The sequence below is a fragment of the Sturnira hondurensis genome, unplaced genomic scaffold (genome assembly GCF_014824575.4).
Source record: "Sturnira hondurensis isolate 20B ecotype Veracruz unplaced genomic scaffold, ASM1482457v3 Scaffold0021143, whole genome shotgun sequence".
Lineage (NCBI taxonomy): Eukaryota > Metazoa > Chordata > Mammalia > Chiroptera > Phyllostomidae > Sturnira > Sturnira hondurensis.
Genome location: NW_028093774.1, coordinates 28,194,134 through 28,207,829, shown reverse-complemented (window position 1 = coordinate 28,207,829; position 13,696 = coordinate 28,194,134). Strand labels below are relative to the sequence as shown.

At 48.7% G+C, this 13,696-nt stretch overlaps 1 long non-coding RNA gene across 1 annotated transcript; it reads right to left on the bottom strand.

Moving 5' to 3' along the window:
* Positions 1 to 311: 311 nt before the first annotated feature.
* Positions 312 to 11,293, bottom strand: LOC118976712 (uncharacterized). Its single transcript, XR_005064337.1, has 3 exons — positions 11,224 to 11,293; positions 9,160 to 9,289; positions 312 to 537 (listed from the first exon to the last, which is right to left on the bottom strand). It is a non-coding gene; the product is annotated as an uncharacterized LOC118976712 (long non-coding RNA).
* Positions 11,294 to 13,696: the final 2,403 nt, after the last annotated feature.

Here is a 13,696-nt window from a genome sequence, read left to right as displayed (position 1 = left end):
TGGGGACCTGGCCTGCAACCCAGGCATTCGCCCTGACTTGGGATCAAACTGGCAACCCTTTGGTTCTCAGGCCTGTACTCAATCCACTGAGCTACACCAGCCAGGGCCTAGAGCATCATGTTGATACACCAAGGTCATGGGTTTGATTCCTAGTCAGGGTACATACAAGAATCAACCAATTAGTACATGAATAAGTGGAACAACAAATCAATGTCTTTCTCTCTCCCTTCCACTTTCTTTAAAATGAACAAATAAATAAATAATTGAATTAACTCTCAAAGCAAAATTATGTAATCATTTTGTATCTCCAGATTTCTGTTGGTTAGGAATTCAGAACAAACAGGGAGGGCACCTGGGGCTTCAGATGGCAGACGTTGGTGAGGTTGAAGGTTGGAGTCATTCAAAGGCTCCTTCAGTCACTCGTCTGGGATTAACACTGGCCACCAGCTGGGGGCTTCACTGCGGCTAGTGGTGGGAACATCCACACAAGGCCTGGGCTTCCTTAAAACATGGGGACTTTTTTCCAAAGGCAATTACCTAAAGAAAAAGAGAGAGCAGGGCGAAGGCTGTGCTGCCTTTCATCACCTAGTGTGTTAGGCAGAATTCTTGAGAAAAACAGAACCAATAGGAAATACACACACACACACACACAGATTTATTTTTAGGGATCAGCTCATGAGAATACGGACACAGAAACTTCTATATGAATGCTCATAGCAGCATGACTCACAAAAACAAAAAAGTGGAAACAACCCAAGTGCCCATCTGCTTACGTATGGGTGAATGAGACGTGGCGCACCCACACACCGGAACGCCCCCACACACCGGAACGCCGTTCAGCAATAAGAAGGAATGAAGTACCGACACCTGCTACCATGTGGAAGCACCTTGGAAGCATCATGCTAAGTAAAATAAGCCAGAGACAAAGCGACCAACATGGCATGATTTCAGTTACACGAAATGTCCAGCACAGGCAACTCCATATGAAAACAGAGAGTAGATGAGCAGTTGCTAGAGGCAGGGGGTGGGGGGTGGGGGTGGAGTTGGTGACGGACAGTGACAGCCAACGGGGTGTCTTTCTGTCACGACGGAGATGCTTTGGAATTAGAATGTGGTGATGGTTGCATTACATGCGATTATACTTTAAACCATGGAACTGTAAACCGGTGAATAAAAACCCTGCCTTAGTCTCATATATACACACCCATACACATATATAGTGAAGTATTCACCCCTGAAAAAGATACCAATCCAGAGGACTCTGGATCGGCTCTAGGCCTTTCTGGATTTTCCTGCTCCCCGTGGTTGGTGAGAAAGTTGGCTTCGGAAGAGTGAGCTGTTGGCACTCTGGGTGAGAAGAGGGCGTGGCTGGGACTTACCTGGGACGGTGCCTTGGCTGGCAGCTCTCTTGCTGGATATGGCCAGCGACCAACATTTCTATTATCTTCAAGAGAGGGTGCTGGAGAGGGAGGCTTCCGCCCTTATTACTTGAAACTGATTTCTGAGATGTGTTAGATGAACAAAAATGTCCTAGATATCGAGGCCAGATATGTCATCTTAATCATATGGGGACAAGGCCAAGCAGCAAATACTCACATTGGAATTTTAATGTATTTTATTGCAGGCTTTGAAAGTTTACGCAAGAACTGAAAGAAACCAGCTGGTGTTATCTGGGACCATGGTTAAGAGCTGTCACAAATTCCTGCCCTGGCTGGTGTGGCTCAGTGGATTGAGTGCCAGCCTGCAAACTGAAAGGTCGCCGGTTCAATTCCCAGTCCCGGCATGTGCCTGGGCTTCCTGCCAGCTCTCCAGTGGAGGGCGAGGGAGAGGCAACCCATAGATGTATCTCTTCCACATCGATGTTTCTCTCCTTCTCTTTCTCCCTCCTTTCTACTCTCTCTAAAACTAAGTAAATAAAATCTAAAACAAAACAAAACAAAAGCTGTCACCAATTCAGAGAAATGTGCTGTGTCTGTAGTTCAAACTCTGGTGGGACGAGCATAGGGAGGGATGACAGACACTCATGTAAGCACCTATATCAGGACCCTTTCAGAGTTTTTTGTTTATTTTATTTTATTTTATTTTATTTTGCTTTGCTTTGTCTTGTTTTGTTAGATATACTTTATATAGTCGAATGACACCTTACATTTTGTTCCATTACCACAATGAAGACTTAAAAGATTTCTACAATTTGATTTGGAAATTTACAATCCAATAAGCAACACTTACATTATAACAAGTGTTGCATATTTTTCATGCACCTCCTAGTACGAGCTAGGGTTACATTTCTCTCCTATAGTTCCAATGTCCCCACCCCTCCACCACTTAGGGAGAATGTCTCAATGACTTCATACATTTTCAGGGCTTGTCCTTGCAGACAAACCCTGAATGAGAAGAGGGAGGACTGACCCTTTACCAGGTTGTCTTTTCTTATCAAGAAGCAAAGAGATGCTGAGAAAACCCAGTTAAAAAGGGGAGAAACCATTTTTGCAGGAGACAGGGTTTGTACGCCCAGGACTGCACTGATTCTTTGCCCTCATCATAAGGCCCTGACTCTCGGAGGTCCAGAGAGACCCGCAGTTATGTGCATTTTTTAAGGTTCCTAGTACATTAAAATGTGAAGAAATCCCCCTTCCCCACAAAAAAGAAAGGTGCAGAGAACTAAGCAAACATTTATACTAATTGTTTACATTTGACAGGGTAACACTTTCACCACCGAGAAATGGAGCAAAGGTACTCGTGCTTTGGCATGATAATTCCAGGACATATTTTAAATATAGGACAAGAACTGCCCCCTCCGTAGGCAGTGAGGGGGCATGATTTAGAGTTCGACCCTGGATGTCACCTTCTAGTTCTGTCTTCCAGAGAGAACGTCAAACTCAGAGTGTGGGGCCCTCCATGAACTGTGAGACCTGAGCCCAGTGCCCCCATGCACCTCCCCCCAGACTGGCCCCCAACCCCCAGGAGCTGTTTCTTTTCACTTGGGTTGGAGCAAAACAGCACGGACTCAAAAGCTGTGTTTTTGTACCGAAGCCAGTTCTTATCAAGACCTTTGTTTTCAGTCAACAAACGTTTTGCTCTTAAGACCTTAGTACCCTTTCTGGCCAATCCCATGCACTGGTTTGCGGCTGCCCTGCAAGACCTGGGTGTTTTCGTGGATTTTATTTTTGTTTAATTTTAGTCAAAAACAATACTTATTACAAGGACAAAGTCAGTAATCATCCATTCTCCACCTGCCATCCACCAAGGTGTCAAGCAGGGCCACACTTCGCCCTCCCAGGGCCAGCTTGTTGGGCTGGTTCCTGTGGAGGGCACTGGGGAGGCCTCCAGCTGCCCTGGGCCCTCATCTGCGTCTCATCTGCTGTAACCTCCAACCCAGGTGGCCCTGGTGACTTGGCACTGGCACCAGCCCTGTGAGCCCAGGGATTCACTAGAACGCACTTTGAGAAATCTGGGAAAGGAGGGTTTGGCATCATCAAACACCTCTAAATGAGCGAGGGTACACATGGCAGTCAGGGAACATGCCAGAACATCATGTTCCAGGTATTAATCTAAGCACGTCTCGTGGCATCATCTCATTTCGTCTTCACAACAACCCGATGGGGTCAGTACTCTTCTCATGCCCATTTCACAGAGGAAGAACCAAACGGAGAAGGAATGGGTAGGTAATTTGCCCAAAGTTGCACAGCTAATGAGCAACACAGCCAGGGTGTGAAGACTGGTCCATCTGGTTCCAGACATCAGGATTTCAGAAGCCCTAATTCTGGGTGTGTAGAGAGCTTTCCTTTTCTAAACCAGCTTCACTTTCCCCAGGGCCTTTGAGTGAACAGAAAGTCACCTTCACATGCCACAGGGCAATGAAAAAAAAGGATCCTGCAGCGTGGCTGTGAATACAAACAACAGGAACACCAGTGGCAGGAGGGGGACCCCAGGCTGCTCCTGGCAACATTGCGAGCAGGTGGCAGGAGGCGGGTCTGTGCCTCCTGAGCAGGTCACCCAAGGTTTCCCTGTGGCCTCCTGAAGGTTGGAGTCTGGCAGAGACAGAAGGAGACTAGGGGACCTTGAGCAGGAAGGAAATCTGGAGATTTCCCCCTCACATGTTACAGACAGGGAAACAGAGGTCTGAGGGAGGAAGCACAGCCCGTCTGCAAGTGCAACCTGGATCTCGTGGCTCCCATGCCGTTTAGAAAGTGGGCCACCTTCTAAATTAGGACTTCCAGGCCCTGAGAGGTGATGAAATTGACCGTGAACGGGGACCCATCCTCAACTCCCATTGGGTCCACTACCTGCTGAAGTGGCAGTGGACTGTGGGTGGCAGTCATGCAGCAAACCTGTGTAAGGTGAATGAATCCTGTGCATCTGTGTTTCCCAAACTTGCCTGATCACGAGAAGTATCTGGAGCACATGTTAAACACCAGTACTCCCGTCTGACTGCGGGGCCTGCGCTGGGAAGGCTGTTCTCACTGCTGGTCCAAAAACCCCAATCTGTTATCCCCACCCTTCCATGAACAAAGGGCTGTTTTGTTTTTTTGGATTTGTTTCTAGTAGGCCTGAACTTGCCCAGATTTTGAGCACTTTTTAACTACCACCTTTGGGCCTTTATTCTCGGTGGTACAGACTGCATCCTCTAGGGGGCAGAAATGAGCCACTTGTTCTTTTCCGGGGAATGAAGGTTCAGACTTCTCCAGAACTTGGAGGAGAAATCACGCAGCCGCAGTTGGAAAGAAAGCAGATCTTACGCACCATGCTTTTCTCAGTAGATTGAAGTGCGGTCCAGCAACCTCTAAGAGCCTGGATACCGGCAGGGACTCTGGCTCCACACACATACAGATGCAAGTTCATGGATCTAATGTGCGATATGGTGACTGTAGTGCACAATACTCTACTGTGTACTGAAATTTGCTTAGAGAGTAGATCTTGGATATTCTCACCACACACAATGGTAACTGTGAGGTGATGGATGTATTAATTAACCTTACTGTGGTAATCATTTCACAATATATGTCTATCAAATTATCATGTTGTATACCTTAAATTTTCAGTGTTATTTGTTAATTATGTCTCAATAAATCCAGGGGGGGAACAAAAGAAAGCAGACCCAAGTTCACATCCCGACTCAGCCATCGACTGCCTTTGTGACTCCAGCAGGCTCATTAGAGTCATCTAGCCTGAGCTTCCTGTTCTGAAAATGGGAATAATAATGATACCAGCTGAACACGTTTGTTGCAAACCTTGTATCATAATTGCTAAAAAATGTTTGCTATTATTATTACCTCAACTCTTACCGCTGCTCTCTAAACAACTCACAATATTAGATCTGTGGGGAAGGTGTGCTTTACTCTCTTCAGTGGTTGGCAAAAGCTCCCTAAAAAGGCATTCAGCCCACCCTTTCCCAGGCTCAGTTCTAGGATGACATTTCACATCCTGGAGACCAATAATATGAACAACACGGAGGCCACACTGGATGGAAGGAAACGTGTTGGCTTCCGTAATAACATCAAACCGACTTCCTCCAAGGTCGACCCTGGCTGCCGGGAGACTCTCAGCACGGGAAAGGTGGCTGGATCTCCTGGCTCTGTCCCCCAAGACTCACCTTCCCCGGGAGATTTCTCCCCTGGTACACCTTTGGAGGGCCTGGGCCTGATTTCGTTGAGGGCGTCGGTAAGTTCCTTTACCCTGAGACTTGGGGATTCTCTTCTTTTTAGCTTCCTCTTCAGTAGCTTGAGATTTTAGGATTCTTAGATCCTAACTAAAAATCATAACAATAATTACAGCAGTGAGAGAGGCCTGTAAGCCAGGACAAGTAGAATGGGGAAACTGAGGCAGATGACTGAACAAACTGCCCGAGAAATTTACAGCCAGGTGCAGAAGGTCACCTCCCTAGAGATAACATCTGGGTCGCAGGTGTATTTCAGCTCCAGGCCCAGAAAAACAGCAAAACCAGGTGGGGGACACCAGGACCAGCTGCAATGACTAATGATCCCTGCCTTGTCACTGACCGATCAGTAGAGACCATGACCCTGAAAGGGCACACCTGGAAAACTGACGAATATTCTGCTGAAACCCTCCTCTAAAATTCCTTCCAGCAAGAGATGGAAAAAACCCTTTCGGCAGAGGCTGCAGCTGCCCTGTCCCCCTGGGGTGAATGCCCAAGCCTATCCCTTCCCCTCTCCTTCCCCCACAGGCATGCATCTCCTAAACTGAAGGGACCCCATGAGCCTGGCAACCAGATGGTAATAGGCAGTGGCAGCTCGTCCCAGGCTGACCCCCTGAACCTGTCTCCAAGGCCCCCTTTTCTCTGGCTTCCCAGTGAGCTAGGGCAGCCCAGCCTAGACTCTCCTGTTGCTTCTTCTCAGCTAAGCCTGTCCTTGCCTCCCCGTCCCCAGCTTTAATAAACACTTTGGATCACCTGGGCTCCCGTGGGAACACTTTCCTCCAGGAAGAAGGGAAGAACCCGTGCACCACTTGCGGGCCCTACGCGGACTCACTCAGGGACAGGTTCCCTGTCCCGTAACATCAAAAATCTACCACTTTTTGAGCCCTTCGCATGTGCCAGGTACATATGGAGTCTCTCATTCCATCTCCACTATAACCCAGGGGTTAGTTCCTATGCTCACCTTCATTATACAGATGGGGAAACTGAGGCACTGGGAAGTGGTACCTTGCTCAAAGCCTCATGGGTAGTCTGAGAAGGAGCTTAGGACTAGAATCCAGCAGTTGGATCCAGAGCTGACTTTCAAACCACTTGGCTGTGAAAGGGGTGGAATGAACACACTGCCTTCCCACCCCTCCTTGTCCTTGGAGCCGTGATTAAGCCTAAAGTCTTTGATAATACCAGTTTCATCAAAAAGAGTGACTAGAGGCTCCCTCTGGCTGGCCCCTGAGCCAGGTCAGGATGTCAGTGACATCAGGGAAGAGTCGTCACGCAGGGACGGAGCCAGCCTCCCACAGTCTGGCACTTCACTCTATTTCCCACATGCTTCTGCCCTCCTCTCCCACAGCGAGCTCCCTCCCGGCTTGAGACACAGGGAGATACTCAGTTCCCTGATCCTCTGCAAAGGTTCGCAGCAGATGCAGAGGGGCCTGTAGCTCCTTTGCAGCACAGTCAGCTTGTTGCTGACGGGCACAGGTGGGAAAAGAAACCCCTCTGAGGCCCTCCCTTGTCAGACACATTGAGCCCTGCCCCTAAGCACAAAGGCTGTTCCCTCTTGTCTTACCTTTTCACCCGCTTATTTCTTCACCATTGTGGAGTCAACACTCACCAGGGCATGTAAAGACACCGTCCCTGCCCTGCAGACTCAGAACCTGTCACCATCACAGGGAGGTGGGAAGGAAATTGCAGTGTCGAGGCTTCTGGCTTGTTCCTCACCGACAGGGGAAAAACCCCACTGTCAACAAACCCCAAAACAATCCACCCAATGATGCTGGGAGGCTGCTAGGCAGTGTCTGTGGCCTGTCCTGACCATATCACAAGACAGCCTGGCCACAGAAACCAAGGTGACAAAGGATGAGGAGAGGAGAAAGCCTGAGGAGAGGGGTGCTTGAAGATCAAAGGGGATGAGGCCAGGGTGCACGCATTGCCCAGGTTCCCAGGCTGCTGGGGCAGGGAGGGCTGGGAGGTGAGGGGGATGGAAGGGAATTGTGGGTGGGGAGGGATGTGAAGAGAGGGCTTCTGTGTCCCAAGAGGCTAAAAGAAACAGCTTTGAAAGAAAAGCAAATGTTTCAGAGAACCAACAAGATTAGGATGTGAAATATCCAGACCTGTGGGCCCTGGGGAAGCTTGCACTGGGGTGTCTGTCTTCACACAAGGGGTCCAGTGGTGGCTGGAGGCTGCCCATCCAGATTTGTCCATATAAAGCCATTTGCAGAGAAGGCAGAGTGGAAAGAGAGGAAGACGCTGAGGTCATTAAAGGAGATATGTTTCAAATTTAAGCACAGAAGGCTGCACCCTCTGTGATTCCATTTACACAATGTTCCGAAAAAGGCAAAACTACTGAGAAAGAATCAGATCAATGGTGGCCAGCAACTGCAAATGGGGAAGAGGGGATTTTTTGGAGTGATGGACCTGTTCTGTATTTTAATTAAGGTGGTGATTACAAAACTGTCAAAACTCATTGAACTGTACACTTTAAAAGGGTGAATTTAATACTCTGGTTTCTCTTCATATCATATAAATCTTTCACCTTTTTTTAAAGGGTGAATTTTACTGCATATAAACTATGCCTCATTAACCTGACTTAAAAATAAATTGGCAAAGGTGTCAAAAATTACATATCACAACTCAGCTGTGTAAAAAAAAAAGAGAGTTCATAGCAGCACAATTCACAATAGCCAAGAGTTGGAAGCAACCTAGATGCCCGTCAGTAAATGAATGGATCAAAAAACTATGGTACATTTACACAATGGAATTCTGTGCAGCAGAAAGAAAGAAGGAGCTCCTACCCTTTGCAACAGCATGGATGGAACTGGAAAGCATTATGCTGAGTGAAATAAGCCAGGCGGTGAAAGACAAATACTGTATGATCTCACCTTTAACAGGAAGCTAAACAACAAAACAAACAAGCAAGCAAAACATGACCAAAGACACTGAAATTCAGAAAAGGCTGACAGGGACCAGAGGGGAGGGAATTTCAGGGGAAAAGGGGAAGGATTCACAGAAACTAGTATAAAGGACACATGGAGAACAACTAAGGGGGGTGGAAATGGGAGGGAGATGGGGAGCAGGGGGTGGGGCTGGGATGGGAGTGGGGGATGGAAAACTCTACTTGAACAATAATTAAATTAAAAAAAAATTTTTAAAAAGGAAAATGCAGCCTCTTTTCTTTTTGCTTGGTATTTTTGTGGGTTTTTTTTTTCAGCCTCTTTATTTTTTAGGAGCAATATAAACTCCTTCACAATTCCCATTCCCATTAATGTTAAGAGGGAGAATTTAAACATGCCAATTAAAGGAAAACCTGTGTCCTCTACTTCAAAATAGTTTTATTAAAGTAATTTAGCCTCTTTGGGATAAACATTCAAGTCCGATTCTTGTCTGAACTATTACCTGCTGCCTGGGTGTGCCCCCTCCTGCCGCTCCTTCTTCCCCTTCCCCCCACTACACGCATACCTACGGGGCAATGGCTGAGCGCGACTGGTCTGGGCACTGGACGCACTGCTGACCTCTGGTCCTCGGTGGCCTCTGTGGAAATGTTCTTCAACTGCCTGATCTGCTGGCATCGTGGTTGAAGTCCTGGCTGCTGGAGCCTGTTTATTCGCCTGGCTCATTCGTTCTGTCTCGGCCCTGCTGATTCTGCAGATACAAACATACACCTATTTGATGTCTTGGTACATTTTCCATTTTCTGAGGCAGGTCCACAGGCTCTTAACTCTCAGCATCCTTCTGCCTTCCCTAGAGGCTCTAGGAACTTCCAGCATTTTCCTGGGCCACACTCAAGCCAAGGGGAATTGGGGTGGGGCAGGGAGAGAGCCAGGGAACTTCTGAAGTCCCTCTCCCAGGCTAAACACAGCATGCAGTCGGCTCTGCTCTGCTGCAGCTGCCCTCCTCCCCGCATCCTTCCACCCCCCCCCCCACACACACACAGTGGGGTGCCGGCCCCAGGGCTCCAGGTGAGGAGCGGGGCACCGATCTTTTTTGTTTCTGGCATGTTCTCCACCTGTGTGGCAGTCCCCTGCTGTTCCCCACACCACCATGGAGGTGGGGCACGGCTGGGAGAGCACTGGCCTGGGCCTCTGCTCCTCCCTCTCTCCCTCCGGATACCAGAAGCGTTTGTACTTCCTCTTTCTGTGTTTCAGAGACTTCCTTTCTGTTATGTCTTCCTTCGTCCCTGCCCTGTGGGTTTCCTTCTGGATGGTATCTTTCTCCTTCCCTCTTCATGCAGTGAGAGAAGATGGCTCACTGAGAAGGGAAACACTTCAGAAATACTGCTTCGAAAACAGTATCTTCTTTACTGTTGGACTTTAGGCATAAGGCAGTCATTTCCAAGAAAGTATTTTTGCTGACATATCAATGGATTGTCTTTAAAATGATACAAGTTTTCTTAAAATGGTGGAATTCACATCCACCCTGACACACACACAACACACACTTCATTCTCTTCCCCAAGGTCACCTCGCTGTCTTTTCCCCCAGCTCTTCTGCCTGTGTTTCTAATCTACTCAGATGCCCAAGTCAGAAATCGAGACTTCGTCCATAGCCCTTCTTTTACATCCAGTCTGTCTCTGTACATTCTTCTTCCTTAAACTGAAAGAAGTCTCGTCTCTGTCCCCTGCTCCCTCTGTCCTCTGTCTGCTGCTGCTCTCTCAGTTCAAGTCTTGGTAACTCTCACCTGGGTTGTTGGAATGGTTTTCTTCTGATCAATCTTTCTACCCCTGCACTTGCTACTTGCTTTCATCTATCATCTTCCCTGCCACTGACATGATCTTTCCAAACACATATCGTACTGTGCTATTCCTCCACTTACGTAGGGTCCCCGTGCCTCTATGACATGGCCCTGACCGTTTCTCAAGACTCATTTCCTTCTCCAGTACACACCAACTCTGCCCCAGCCATGTCAGGTGATGTGCAGTGGACTGGCTGTGTTTGCTGGTTGGTCCCCACCTCTGTGCCTTTGTGCATTCTGTTTCCTATGGTGGGAATATCACTCCTCACCTTCTTATGTAACATTCAGCTCAAAGATTTACTTCTCCTTGAAGACTTACTTGTCTCCACAAGCAAGAACTGTATGCTCAAGTCGTCATGGTACGGACTTGTCTTTCTTAGGACACTTGCCACACAGAGTTGTATTACAGTGCCAGGCTGAGAGCCCCTGGGGACCAGTGAGACAGCCATAGTAACCTCTCCTTCCCCAGCATGTAGCCCAGTGCCTGGCCCAAGCCAGTCAAATGAATGAATGATGATAAACATCAGCCCTGGAGTGGGAAGAGAGCTTGAAGGTCATTAGGTCATTGGGCTCCATGTTTGCATTTCCAGAACAGTCTCAGAGTAGGTAAGTCACTAGGTTGACCTCCCACATCTTAGACCTGGTCCTGTGACTCCAGGTTCAGGTCCTTTCTACCATTCTGCAGAGCCTCCAGACCAGGGGAGTGGAGCGGTGGGGCCCGGGCTGTGGGCAGGGCTTGGTGAAAAGACACCAGAGGCAAAAACTTAACTCAGGGCCTGGTATAACTTATTCTCAAGCAGGAAAATGGGTCAATCCCACAAAGGGTTTTTGTAAAGCCCTCTCACCTGTGCAACTGGAGAGATGTACACAATGTCAGCACGAGCAGCTGGCACTGGAGGTTACAATAACAATGCTGTGGAGGAAATTTAAATAGAAGGCTCATTTGTTCACTGCTGATTTGTTTGAGGCCCAACCAATTTATCTAGCCCGATTATGCTACCATCGTCACAGGGCTTTTATTGCATTATATCTTTAGAAACAAAATTTGTATTTTATGATTTTTAAATAGCAGCCATACTTACTAAGCCCTCACCTTGCTTCCTCCAGGAGACTCAGTGTGGGGTGTTGGAGAAGCGTGGGCTTTGGGGTCCCAGGCCCAGATTGGATCTTGGGTCTGTGGCATGCCTCAGGACAAGTCATTTAACTGCTCAGCTTTTACATTTGTAACAAGAGAGGTCATGCCGGTATATCTCATGGTTGTCATGAAGGTCAAGAGAGGCACCGGGGAAGCAGCCAGCAGAGTGGGTACAGGCTGGCCCTGGAGCCAGAGCTTTGGGTTGTACTTCCTGTTCCACCCTTCGCAAGACGTGTGACCTCAGACGTATTATTTATCTTCTCTGCTACTGTTTTTCTCTGTATCTGAATACTGCTAGTATCCTCGTGGTACTTGGACAGAGCCTGGCACGTAGGGGGCACCACCTCAGTGTAAGCTAGTGAAACGCTGAGCACAGTGCCAGGCGCTTGCTCCTCCCCCTCCCGGGGGAGCCCCGCCTGCACATCCGTGTGGTGGATGCTCTTCGGCTCACCTGTATCAGCTCATGGTGAATGAACCAAGCCCTCCCTTTCCTGTGTTGAGCCAATGACAAGTAAACGCTATCTATCCGTCACTGGAGTCACCACATGTTGACCTCCAGCTCCTAGATGTATACGCCTCCTGATCTCCTACCTCCGTGCTCTGCACATCACGAATAACAAGTGCAAGCTCGGACTTGGGCCTCCGCATCCTGGCCCCTCTGCTCCCAGGTCCAGGGCAGTGCGGGCTCCTGCCTGGCTTGACTCAGGTGCTTTGTTCAGTGTTGTGACCTGGGCCCTGGGGACCGAAACCTCCCTGAGGCCTGTTCGGACCTGTTGTTCCTTGGATTTATTAGTCTCAGCTCACTTGCTAGACTCTCAGCGCTACCTGCCAATCCCAATTACCTTCTCCATTTGGGCGCATCCCCAGGTTCTGGGAGGAGAGTTCCACCCCAGCCCCCACTTGCATTCCTGGAGCAGCAGCAGCAGCGGGTGGGGGGGGGGGGGGGGGGGGGGGGGGGCAGACCCTGCACTGAGAATAGGAGGAGCCTGACTCCTGCCCTGACTCCTGCTGCTGCTGAGAAGTTAAAAACAGCAATGGCAAAGGTCTGTAGATCCTGCTCCTATGTTTCTTAGAAACCGCTCTGCCCTGTGACAGTTCTGGGCCCAGGATCCCAAAGACTGAAGAGACCTGAGACTCCTCTAGGCCCACTCTTGCCTGAGGTACCAAGGACAGGTGGCCCTCCTCGCCCGAGTGAGTGAATGTGCTCTGTGCAGAATGCTCGCTCCCTTTCCATCCTGCTCACTCTATCAACCAGCCCCTCCATGGTCTGGAAACGCGGCTCCAGAACTCAGATCAGTGCTCCTAGTCCCACTTGTGGGTACTGGGCAGTTTGAGCAGTTATCCTGCGCACTCCCTTCCTCCCCCGCTTCCCCCACCCCTTCTCCAGGCTAAACGCCTCGTGGTTCCTGACAGAACATGATCTACAGGCCCTTCCCCTTCTGCCCATGATCGCTGGATTTCTTTCATATCCATAGAGAAAAACTATAACGATAACAACGAAGCCAGCAAATATTTAGGAATCTATTGTGTGGTGGGCATCTCACCAGGTGCAGGAGGGGGAGGGGCCCACCGGTGTCACACCTGGTCTCTGTCCTCAGGGAGTTCATTCTGGAGATGAGAGGGAGACAGCTTACTCCCACGTTTGCGGGCTGATGGTGGTGGCCACTGGCTGCATGTGTAAGTATTACTGGTGCCCTCACTGGTGTGGCTCAGATGGTTGGGCATAGTCCAGCAAAGCAAAGGGCGTTATTGGTTCAATTCCCAGACAGTGCACATGCCTAGGTTGTGGGTTCAGTCCCTAGTTGGGGGTCATAGGAGAGGCAACCAATCAATGTTTCTTTCACTCCCTTGTCCTTTCTCTCTCCCTAAAAAAAACCCCCAAAAAACAAAAACAAAAGAAGTTTAATAATTAGGGAGTGATAGCTAAAGAATACAAAGTTTCTTTTAGAGGTGATGAAAATGTTCTAAAAGTGATTATAGTGAAGGTTGCATATAGTCTGTGACTATACTACAAACCAATGAATTGTACCCTTTAATGGGTGAATTGTATGGTGTGTGGCTTACATCTCAATAAAGCTGTTAAAAGTTTTAACAGTTGCCTTGACTGGTATGGCTCTGTTGGTTGGGTGTTGTCCCACAAAGTGAAAGGTAGGTCACCAGTTCCATTCCCCGGTCGGTGCACC